The sequence below is a fragment of the Papaver somniferum genome, chromosome 11 (genome assembly GCF_003573695.1).
Source record: "Papaver somniferum cultivar HN1 chromosome 11, ASM357369v1, whole genome shotgun sequence".
NCBI classification, from domain to species: Eukaryota; Viridiplantae; Streptophyta; class Magnoliopsida; order Ranunculales; family Papaveraceae; genus Papaver; species Papaver somniferum.
In genome coordinates, this window is record NC_039368.1 from 47410696 (window position 1) to 47424270 (window position 13575).

Below are 13575 nucleotides of genomic sequence, written 5' to 3' on the forward strand. Positions count from 1 at the left end.
GCGTTGGTATGTCAAGTTTGGTTGTCATATTTTAGTGAATCAAAAATCATGTTAAGAGTCGCTTGATTATATACTAGAGTCAACTTCGTATAGGTTAGCTTGAAAGATTTAGGATATGAGACATTACAAGTATTGCGAAGACTTGAAGATGTAAAGAATCAAGGAGATACAACGACAACAATCATCCTTCCACTTGAGGTTAGTGATATTTGACTTGAACTGTTTCATTCCCTAACGTATCTTTCAAGTCGTGCATATTGAAAACATAACTGCGAAGCATATTTGAACTCTAGATAGACATAGTATTGAGGAATACAATGCGAGGTTTATTGCTTAACTATTAAACTTTGTAGATAAGACATTGCCATAATCATTTGAGTGCTATTGTGATTATTTATGGGTATGAGGTGAGGATTTCATCCTAGGGAACAATGTTTTATATGTTTTCTAAGGAAGTGAGTTCATAAACCTGTTTATAAACCAAAAAGGAAATTGCCAGGTGTTATTGGTTTTGTTATTCATTGCATATATTATGAACAACCAATATGTGTGATCGAGTATAACCGCTCACAACTTGTTTGTGTTCTTGGTATAACTATTCACAAAGGCCTGACTTATGTATTGGTATGACTTTTATTAGTGAAACCGATCTTAAGTAATCACCTGAGATGGTATGATCGGGTTTGTGTTATGTCTGACCAAATTTAAGTAAGGGGAACCAATCCTAGTAAGAGGTGCAGTACATCACAAATGGGAACCGATCCTTGTATGAGGTGCAACAAGGTTTATAGTAGAAAGGGGAACGGATCCTATGGACATGTGCAACACATATAAGTTAGATACCATATATATGTGGGGAAATGATCCTAGTACCTAATCAACCAAATTAAAGCTAGTGTGACCATGCACAGTACTCACACGGATGTAGAACCGAAACTTGTTTTGATAGAACCGTTAAACCCATGATTGTGATTGAATGTTTGTTTGATCAATCACATAGTTCTTGAAAGTCAGATGAACCAATTCTAAACTTGTTTGGAAGTGTGGAAAATCGTTTTCAAGGTTGTAAGTGTGAAAGAGAACTTACAAAGTAAGGATGTTGACATACTTTGAACACGTGCTGTGAATGTTTATTTCTTTAATTGTTCAAAGTTATTCCTTAATAGCTAAAGGAAAAAAATCCCAGGATCGAAACATACGTAAGTTAAAAATATTTTAATTAAGGTTATTAATTTCATTTTGTAGGGAAATACAAGAATTAGTAATGTGCATTTACTAATTAGATTTTCCGAGAGATTTCGATCATTATTTTCGGACAGAGAATTTCCAGGAATTATGGAAACTGAATTTGTGCTTTAATGAATATCTTGAGAATATTTTCGGTTTTGAAATTTCCTTGGTGTCCAAACTTCCTTGTCTATAAATACTTGAAGTTTTCCTTTCTAGAAAACTAATCCTCTGTAACAACAGACTTCCTATGTTGTTGTTGTTACTGGTGTAGCCGCCTATTCGGAGAGGAGAGTAACCTTATTAGGCGAAATCTCTTACGACCGCTCAGTTTTGGGATTGAGAAGCTCTAGCGTGTACCGTTGGTGGGAAACTAAATAATTACGGTTTATCTTTTGTTTTCGATTGATTTGATTGATTGCACCTAGTTTGTTTATGCTTGAGGATCTTCTCTTCTGATATAAGATTCACTCAAACTAGTTTAGAGTTTCGACGGAGATATTTAGACTGTTGTTAGTTCTAAAGACGATCTTGTGATAATCCATTGTTAACAGACTCCGTTCTGTGCGTGATTGATCACAAGAGATTCAAGTGATTGTGTGCAGGTTTTTATTGAAGATTTGAAGACAAAGAATGTATTGAAGATCTGACTTGGGTTTATAATCTTTGGTGTGCACAATACTTGTTTTGGTAAAAGAGTATCCAATTAATAATCGGTTTATCCTTGTGGTAGATTGGATTGATTAATTGAGTAGATCGGCATCAATACAATTCTTTGAATTAAGAGTGTTGTTGGCTTAATCTTAAACGATTACTTCGGTAATTGAACATAAGAGAGATCTAAGGACCTGACGAAGGATTTTACATGCACAATCTTGTCTCTTTTGATCGGGCACATGAGACAAGATGCACCAAAGCAACACATTTAAGTTGTGCTGCGGTGAACAACAATTTGTCGACCATAACCTTTTTGAAAGGAATTCATAGAACCTTGTCTATCAAAATGTTTAGACCAAACTCTCTTCTTCTAATGGTCTTGTCTTATCTTTGTAAACTAACTTCTTCGAAGAGGATAAAATCTTACATACCTCAGTGGTTTTTTGAACAAGTTCAAGCTTGTTTGCTAGGCGATTTGCTCTTCGTTGAAGTTTCTTGACATGTCTCATCTTGTGTTTATACTTGAAACACTTTGAAAGTTCATGACCTTTGAGTTAACAATAAGAGCATGTCAATGGATAAGATGATTCAGACGCCTCAGATGTGCAAGCTGCAAGGCACAGAGTGGAACCTGAAAAAATCAGGAAGAGAGTTTCCAACATGAAGGTCAATTTTTTCTTCCAGATTAGTTAAGGTTTCTTATGGAAGAATATCAATATTGATGTATGTATTTCTACAATTATCAAAATTGATATCTTCACAAAGAAGTGCAACACTCGATTTTCGTCTTCATTGAAATCATAGTGATCAGACATTTCATCAAGAGTTTCAGCAAAACCTTTGTTTCCAGTGTATTTTCTCCGTTTCGGACACTCATTTGCAAAATGACAAAAACCTTTACACTTAAAGCAATGTGGCATATCCTCGTCATCAGCCTCGCCAGCATCCCTGTTTTATGAGGAATGTGATTGTGAGGTTTAACTGACGACCTAGGTTTGTCTCTGAAAAACAATTTACTTCTCTTCAATAGAAGATCCCTAAACTGTCTTGTGATCATAGAGACTGATTTTTCAAGATCTTCATATGATGAATCAGTCTCAGAAAGATCATCCTCAGAGACATAAACACTCTTACTTCTGTCAAGTAATTTAGTGTTCCTTTGTGCTTTGAAGGCAATATCCTTTCCAATTTTGGATGTATGCTCATGATCAAAGATCTTTAGCTTCCCAATGGCCGTATTTATGGAGAGAGCATCAAGGTTATTTCCTTCAACGATGGCATGCTTCTTAGAATCGTATCTAGATGGCAACGATCTGAGAATTTTTATCACAATGTCCTTTTCAGGAATAGTCTTACCCAATGCAAAAGATTCATTAACAATTTCAGACACTTTGTGATTAAACTCATCAAATGAATCTTCATCTGCCATACGAAGGTTTTCCCAATCGGAATTAAGGTTTTGAAGCCTATCTTCCTTTTCACTGGTATTCCCTTCAAATACGGTTTCTAAGATATCCCAAGTATCTTTAGACCGAGTGCACGTAGTCACATGGTGCTGAAGATCTGGGGTAATGGCATGTATGATGGCTTTCAAACCGTCGGAGTTTTGCTTTGCATCAAGTATCTCAGCAGCGTCATATGCACCAATATCCTTAGGAACGGTCGCATTCCCTACTGCCACAACGGGAGCATCACAGCCATTAACTACATAAACCCATGATTGAAAATCACACGCTTGAAGAAAGGCATGCAAAGCAATTTTCCACCATAAGTAATTTGAGCCATCGAAGACTGGTCGTACGTTTATAGAGATAGCACCTTTGTCCATATCAGATAGCTACAAACACAGACTTGTAAGGTCTTTAACGTGTTTGCCTGCTATGATACCAATTGAAAATGCGGGGGTCTAACATGTTGTGGAAGATAGCCAAACTAACTTCACCATTTGTTAGGGAAATCCAAATAGAATTAACCCACAAGACACTAAATCTTTGGATCGACGTAGAATGAAAGATAAACGATGCATACATATATTAGAAGCAATACATAAAACACACAGAACTTGACGTGGTTCGTAAATATGCCTACATCCACCGAAATGGTTATGAATTCTTCATTTTTATGGAACCACTAAATAAAGAATTACACACTTAACGATTGATGAATCAATCAACAAACTACGGTCCAACATTGTGTTGATCATGAACCCTAAAATAACTCTCTTAAACAAACGCTCCAATGTTACTGAATAATGTCTAACCAAATAAGATAATACTTATCTCATATAACCGATATGATCTCCTTCTAAACGATGTCTTCCAACACCAACGATGATCTTCCACCATCAACGAACAAGGCGATCTTCTCTTCACTAAACGATGTCTTCCACATCTCCCCACAACCATAACGATGTACTCTTTCAACACCAACGGTGTATCTTACAACACCCGAGAATGGTTCCTCTCTTTTCATGGAACTCCACCCCAAGGAGGTGGGATGGAATCCCTAGAAACCTTAGAGAACTACATTGTGTATTCTCTAATTCTCTACTGATTTTCCATTGAGAATTCCATGTCTAAACACATAGCCTATACCTCCTTATATATGAGTCACAAACTTGATTCCCAAGTATTAGTCTCCTTGGAAAAGGAAACTCTAACCAACTAGGAAACCTATTGTTATTTAGGTAACCTATCTAAATATGGAAATCAACCTAAACTAGGAAACCTTGTGTTTCTCTACACCAAGGATTTATAGAATGTTCCGGAACCTTCCAAAACACCGACAATTATCTAACAATCTCCACCTTGTCGATGTTTCAACAAATCTCCATTTTGGTAAAGATTCCACTAATCTGAGCCGACCTTCAAACCATGACAATCGCCTCAGCATTCAAAAGGATCTCAACCACGAGCAAACTGGATCAAGTACCAACTTAACCCCCAAATGACCGAAGTCAAAAAATCTCATCCAAACTCCTGCACAAGTATCTTCTTAGCAGAACAAAACTCCTTCATCTCGAAACTCCAAACCCAATTGCTTATTAAAGCAATAAAACTGAACTTGCTCTTTGCCATAAGCATATCCCCGAAACGAATAACGAGACAATAAGTTACCAAACATGTCAAGCTTCACAAAATCACTACATTAGTGAATAGAAAAAACATAGGCTCCAAAAGCTGACATACCAAACTTCCAAACTAAACCAGCAACCTCAAACCAAACAGGCTGTGACAAATTAATGTCCTCCACCAAATCTCTAGGCAAGAATGCAGTTTTGACTTCGTCGACTAAGTCAAACTGCCACACTAAAACTAACAAGACTCGGATAGAAATGTGATTAACCACAGAGGAAAAAATTCATAAAAATCATACTCTGTCTTGTGCATATCCTTTAGTCAAACTTACCCCAAAAATGCGTACCAGTACGTAACTGTTCCAAACAAGATCTGATAATCATCCTTCAAAAAATGTAAAGACCTAAACTCACCCAACCGTCTTCTTAACCTTACGCAACTCCACCAGCTCCCAAGAAAATATCCAAAACGCTTTTGTGCTCACTCATTATCTTCTTACTCTTAAGCAACCACAATAAGTTCTTAAGTAACTATCCAAGACAATAGTGCTAACTTCTGACGCTAAGATGAGAAGCAAAGGATGATAAAACTAAATTGTTACTGAATATATTTTCTCAAAAGAAATCTTTGATCCCATCTTCTACCGCCTCTGTAATTATTGAAACCGCAATCTCAATATCTGTAGTAGATGACCAAAGGAACATACTGCTCCACCCAAACCAAAACCTCTCAAAATATCATCATTGCTATAACATAACTCTCTTCACCGATAATTCCAAACTGATCAAGAACTACAAACATAATTTCCGGAATACTAAAGAAAGCACGACACTAATACCAAAACTATTTCTTCTTGCGAGAAATAAACTTGGCAACCAAAACTTGATCACTACCCAGAAGTACTTAACCATATAAAAGTAGATGATAAAAGGTTCACGAGATAGCACACCGAAAAATTAGCCTAAAACTTGTCTAAGAAATTTGAACAACATGCATTGTGCTTTCTCCAAGTAGTATGCGATAAAATCGCTTTCTACACCAAACAGTAGAATTGTACCTAAACTTATAAAGTGCCCAAACGATACCTTGTTCCTCTCAAATGGGTCTTCACCTCCAAATTGGAACGTATCAACACTAAAAGACCAACCTGTTTTCAAAACGGTCTTGCACTTCGAACTACTTCGATGATCCCTGATACACTTCCAAAATCCTCCGCCAAAACATCATCGAAACAAAGGTCACAATCTACTTAACATCTCTCTCAGAAATAGTAAGAAATATGCCCTAAAAACCCAAATGGATGTCACTAAACGTATCATGTATACGAAACAGAATGATTACCAAACCTGTAGCCACGTCACTCTCCAAAGGTACACGCCCTTCAAAGCTACAACGTTCACAGAAACACAACTAAATAACCCTTTCTTCAATCATATGCCTAAGATGCATATTCCATAACTTGTGTTAACAAAATTGCTTCTCATTGATTAATAAGAAACCATAGCTGCACCACAACTGAAATCCCCGTATACGAAGTCCAAAACATACCACGTCTCATCAAACGATCATCACACTTCAAATTACTTGTAACCAATGCGCAACAAGTACTCCAAATGAAATTAAACTCTTCGAAACTGAAACATGTTGATCCTTGGTAACGGTCAACAATTCCCAAAACGAAATCTTCAAAAAAATCTCACCAAATCTTCACTGACTTATACAATTGAATCCACAAAAATCTTTGAGTCTAACTTCTTCTTAACATCCTTCGAATTTTTAGGTCAAAAGATTAACAACAACATGATCTAACTGATAACGACCGATATCAAACTTGTACCCTTTGTACCGAAATAATAATAAGAATTTGACACACTAAATGTCGTCTTTACTTCAACCAACATACAAACCGAAACTTGTATCTCAACCATAACGCTCTTGCTTTCTCAAAATGTGAATTGCAAAACCCAAATGAAAGCAACTTGGTCTTCCAAAATAGTCCACAAGAGCCTCATACGAAACGAAGTAAAAAATACAATCAACTAACCAAAATATGGTTACACAAATACTTACTTGAAGCTATACGGAATGCATAGGGTTATATTATTCAAGAAGTATAATATCAAATTCTTCAAATGTAGAGCACCACCAAAAACGAATGTGGAATATCAAAGTATCCCATTCTTCCGAAACACTTTAACTTTCTTTATATCCAAAATTGATAACATCAAACCCTTCAAACTTGAATGCTTGATAACATCAATATATGCATCTTCGAATATTTTAAAACTTCAAATCCTTCATACTTGAAAACATCAAATCCTTCGAAACCACAAATTTCGCAACCCGCAGAAAACCAAACATCCCTACTTCTAACTTCGATCCTCTCCACGCTCACCGTACCACTTATAGTGGAATATAGCCAAACTAACCGCACCACTTGTTAGGGAAATCCAAATAGAATTAACCCACAAGACACTAAATCTTCGGATCGATGTAGAATGAAAGATAAACGATGCATACACATATTAGAAGCCACAAGTAAAACACACATGACTTAACGTGGTCGGAAATATGCCTACATCCACCAAAACGGTTACGACTTCTTCATTTTTATGGAACCACTAAATAGGGAATTACACACTTAACGATTGATGAATCGATCAACAAACTAAGATCCAACATTGTGTTGATCATAAACCCTAAAATAACTCTCTTGAAAAAAACGCTCCAATATTACCGAATAATGTCTAACCAAATAAGATAATACTTATCTCATATAACCGGGATGATCTCCTTCTAAACGATGTCTTCCAACACCAACGATGATCTTTTCATAGAATCCACCCCAAGGAGGTGGGATGGAATCCCTAGAAACATTAGAGAACTACATTGTGTATTCTATAATTCTCTACTGATTTTCCATTGAGAATACCATGTCTAAACACATAGCCTAGACATCCTTATATATGAGTCACAAACTTGATTCCCAAGTATTAGTCTCCTTGGAAAAGGAAACTCTAACCAACTAGGAAACCTATTGTTATTTAGGTAACCTATCTAAATATGGAAATCAACCTAAACTAAGAAACCTTGTGTTTCTTTATACTAAGGATTTATAGAATGTTCCAGAATTTTCCGGAACCTTCCAAAACACCGACAATTATCTGACATAACAACCACACCCGACAATTCATTTGGAAATCTGAGAGGACTCACTCCAATACACTTTTTAGAGAATCAACTAGACAGTCAGACTCAATCTAGAATAAAGTATATCAAAGTGTTTAATATATCTAACTCTTAATTCAATCCGCAATCAGCAAATATAAATCTGCGAGCCTGATTGAATGTAAAAGCAGTAAATTCAACGGTACGAAAGACCAATGTTCAAGTGTCTATCAATGTAAATCAACAACCAAAGGTTGGATATTCTAATTTATTGATCTTAACGCACAACCTGTGATATTTCAATTATATAAAAAAATATAATGCGGAAAAGAAATATCTCAGACACCAGAATTTTGTTAACGAGGAAACCGCAAATGCAGAAAAACCCCGGGACCTAGTCCAGTTTGGACACCACGCTGTATTAAGCCGCTACAGACACTTGCTTGCTACCAATTAACTTCAGAATGGATTGTAGTTAAATCCTAATCAATCTTATACTAATTCAAGGTACAGGTGCGCTCCTTACGTCTCTGATCCCAGCATGATACTACACACTTGATTTCCTTAGCTGATCTCACCCGCAACTAAGTGTTGCTACGACCCAAAGCCGAAGACTTCATAAACAAATCTGTCTCACATAGAAAATTTTATAATATTGAATAAATCCGTCTCCCACATAAATACCCAAGAGTTTTTGTTCCGTCTTTTGATAAATCAAGGTGGACAAGAACCAATTGATAAACCGGACTTATATTCCCGAAGAATAATCTAGTATTATCAATCACCTCACAATAAACTTAATCGACTAGCGAAACAAGTTATTGTGAAATCACAAACGATAAGACGGAGATATAAATCTCAAGCCAATTTTACAATTGCACTCAATCACGATAGAAACAACAAGATCAGATCATGCAACTACAAAGAGAATAGTTGGTTCTGGATTCACAATCCCAATGAAGTCTTCAAGTCGCTAACCTGCAGGGTCTCGAGAAGAAACCTAAGGTTAAAGGAGAATCGACTCTAGTTATGCAACTAGTAACACACGGGAGGTGTGGGGTTAGTCTCTCCAGTTGCTAGAGTTCTCCTTTATATAGTTTTCAAATCAGGGTTTGCAATCCAAGTTACCTTGGTAACAAAGCATTCAATATTCACCGTTAGATGAAAAACCTGATTCAACCAAGCTAACATCTTTCAACCGTTAGATCGAACTTAGCTTGTTACACATAAATGAAATGTACCCTCATATAGGTTTATGTAACCGTACCCAAACGTGTACACCATGTTGGTTCACAAATAGTTAACCGAGGTTAGCCATATGATGACTCTCATATCAACCTTATTCATCTTAACCATAACTAGTTCAAATGACTCAAATGAAACTAGTTAAAGAGTTGTTTAATTGATACATTCTCATGGATTTATACAAGAACATAATTGAAGAAAAATCAGATTCAGTCGAATCAATACATGAACATTATAGCCACGGTTTGCAAAGATTACATTCCTTAATAATAAATGTTTAAGTTCATGTACACTAGTGATTGTAGAAAGTAACCACTTAAGTATGTGTACGGGTATACGTACTTAAGTAACCGGATTTGAGTTTGTTTTAGTTTTCAAACTCAGCAAAAATTCACATACGTGAAATTTCCGCCAGTATGCGTATGGGTACGCGTACCTAGGTAACTGAATGAGTTGGTTTTGAAATTCCAACATCAACAGAAAATCACGGACGTGAACTTCCGCCAGTATGCGTACGGGTGCGCATACTTATCCAGTCTCATACAACCTTTTTGTATACACACAAATATGCATACTTTAGGTTCCCGGTTTTGGACTTATACACAAATATGCGAATACACTCTATGCTTATATCCAAAGAAGGTTTCACGATTCTAAACTCTTTATTTCAATCATTGAAACATTCTTCTATAATGACAATAACCGTTTTCACACACTATTAGCATCAAAGCAATTTTCAAGATATTAAAATAATCATTATCGAAACATTCCAAGTCTAACACCAAATGATTGTATCACACAAACCATGTAAGATGTTACTCGACAATTTTCTCATGATATAAGATGAACTTGGTCGAAGCGAGCTTACCAACACATATTTCGATAAATATGTAAGCGAGATATACTCAGCTCGAAATCTCAAATGTGTATATAGAAAACTATATCGTAATACAAATTATGTCTCAATATAGGAGATAGAGCAGAAATAGACTTTCCAAGTGATATATGAGTTTAAGTCTCCACATACCTTTTGTTGATGAAGTTCCACAAGCTCTCCTTAGTAGTTCTTCGTCTTCAAGTGATAAACGCCGTGAAGTCTAATCTCAACTAAACAAACTATGTCCTAGTCCGAGACATCTATAAATAGGATAGAAATCAAGATTTATAGTTTTGATCACTAACATTGACAAACATGCTTGAGATAGCAACGCATGCGAGCTCGACCGAACAGTGCTCTAATAATACCATTGGGGACAAGGTCCTTAGGTCTATCAACATATGAGAAAGAATTGATATCCACGGTAATGGAAGTCACTACGTTGAGGAATTATTTGATGGGCAATCATTTCATTATTCACACTGACCAACAAATCATTAAATAGTTCATGGAGCAGAAATGGACTATTGTGTTGCAGCAAAGGTGACTTATAAAGCTTTTGGGATTTGATTATGAAATCAAATATAATAGGGGAATTGAGAAAAAAGTTGCAGATGCATTATCAATGTTACCCACTTCCATATGCAACACTATCAACATCAGTCAACCAACTTGGGAAATGTATATTATCAAAAGTTATGGGGATGATGAAGCTGAAGACTCCATCATATCCAAGCTGCCGATTTCTTTAACTCTTGTCACTCATTATACTTACAATAATGGGATTCTGAGATACAAGGATAGGTTATATGTAAGAGCTGGGCATGGGATCAGACATGCTATCCTTACTTCTTTACATGCTTCATCTATTGGAGGACATTCTGGTATACAAGGGAATTACATGCGGGCTAACTCTTATTTTCATTGGCATGTTATGAGAGTTTATATTATTGATTTCTTTTCCACATGTGATGTGTACCAGAGAAATAAAGGGGAACATACATATCCAACCACTTCTTTTCAGAGCATGCTTGGTAGCCTGAAATATATAGAAAGACTATCAAAATATGGAGGTAAAGATATTATTCTGATAGTAGTAAATAGGCTTGATAGATGCTTTATAAATCATAATGTTGAAGTCATTTCCCCCAAACCTTGTGTGAATATATCCAGGGACTCTTCTGATCACTGTTCCATGCATATAAGTTTTAATTTTTAATGGTGATTGTATCTCTAGCTAAGACCTTCTATTCCATGGTCGTGTGGATTTATGATCTGACTTGTGGAGACGTTATAGCTAACTCCTGCTCTATTCATGCAGTTGGTTCCCCTGCTTATAAACTCAACGCCAAACTTCAGAAAGGATTAAGAGAATGGAACATAAACTCTTTTGGTAATATTCAAACCAATATATGTACCACTAGAGAGGATCTTAAAGAAATTCGGACTACTGATCCTTCTGACACCATGAATGTCTCTAGACTTAAAGTTATACTTAACTATTTATATTCCTTTGAAGAGCTTTACTGGAGAGACAAGTCCAGAGAGGTTTGGATCTTGGAAGGATATAAAAGTACCCCATATTTTCATAGGGTCACTCTCTACAAAAGAAAAAAAAAATACCATCAGTTGGATAAAGAATGATTCTAGAGAAATCCTTACTGATATAAATAATATTGGTACGTTATTTGTAGATTATTTCAAAAAACTCTATTCTTCTAATTCCCAATCTTTCCAGGAAGAAGTCCTAGCTGACATTCCTTCTAAATTTTCCTTGGATGATAATAATCTTTTTAAGCATTTCTCTATTCCCTTAAGAGATAAAACATGTTGCTTTTCACAGACCTTTTTATCAAAAATACTGAGATATTATTGGTGAATTTTTCATTGAGATGGTGCAAACTTGTTTTTCGAACTGGTCGTGTGGCCAATTTTCTTAGTCATACCAACATTGATCTAATCCTTCAAACTCCCATGGCTGTTGTTTCCAATATATAGATCTATTAATATGTGTGATTTTGCTTATAAATCCTATCTAAAACTTTTTATAATAGACTAAAACCACTCATGATTGGTCAGATTTCTCAAAACCGAAATACTTTTGTGCCTAGGAGAAGCATTGCTAATAACATCTTTCTTGCTAATGAGGTGGTTTTCGTAGTGAACCATTATTACGGTAAGGAAGGTCTCGTAGCCATCAAACTTGACATGTCCAAAGCTTATGATAAGCTCGAACGAAATTTCCTTAAGAAAGTTCTTAGGAAAACGGGTATATGTGAACACTGGATATCCCTAACTATCCAATGTTTACCCGCTGTCTTGTAATCTGTTTTACTCAATAATGAACCTATTGGCCTTATAAAACCTGAAAGAGGCCTTAGACAAGGGAATCCTCTGTTCCCTAACTTTATATTTTTTGTTCTGAAGCTTTGTCTACTTACATTGATAAACATACTAGGCTTGAATTAGTTCAACGAATTAAGGTTTGCAGAAATGCTCCTCTTATTACTCACTTGTTATTTGCTGATGATTGTTTATTGTTTTTTAAGGCCACTATCTAGGATTTTACTATTATTAGAGATTATCTACATAAGTACTGCTCTGCCTTTGGTCAGAAAATTAATTTTGATAAATCTGGGATTTTCTTTTGTAAAGATTTTTCTCCCAAACTAACCCAACAACCCTCTTATATCCTTAACATTAGCTTTCTGGACCTAGGTGAGAAATATTTGGGCACCCCCATTAGTTTTCATAAGTACAAAATCCGGACTCATATGAGTATTTTGCAATCTGTTTATGCTAGAATTACTTCTTGGTTCCATAAACTCACGTCTCAAGCAGTTATAACCTCTCTAGTCAAACATGTTTGTCAAGCCATACCTATTTACCAAATGATTTCTTTTCTCATTCCTAAAGTACTTTGCAGGAAAATGGATTCTCATATTTGTAAATTTTGGTGGGAGGAAACTCTTGACCCCAAAGATAGAAAACTTCACTTAATTACTAGGCTGGGATACTCTCTGCTCCACTAAAAGTGAAGGTGGACTAGGTTTTAAGAAAGCTGAGTTAAATAATCTTGCTATGTTAGCCAGGAATACTTGGAAACTTGTTGAAAACCCTAAATCTCTATTAGGCACTATCCTTAAAGCTAGATACTTACCTTTTTTTTTTTTTTTTGAATGCCAAGTGTTCTTATACTTGCTATTCGACTTGGAGATTCCCCCATATTATTAAGGAACTCATAAAACCTTTCATATCCTGGATTATGTGTGATAGTCAATTCATGGACACTTGGCGTGATAACTGGATTCCAACTTTAGGTTC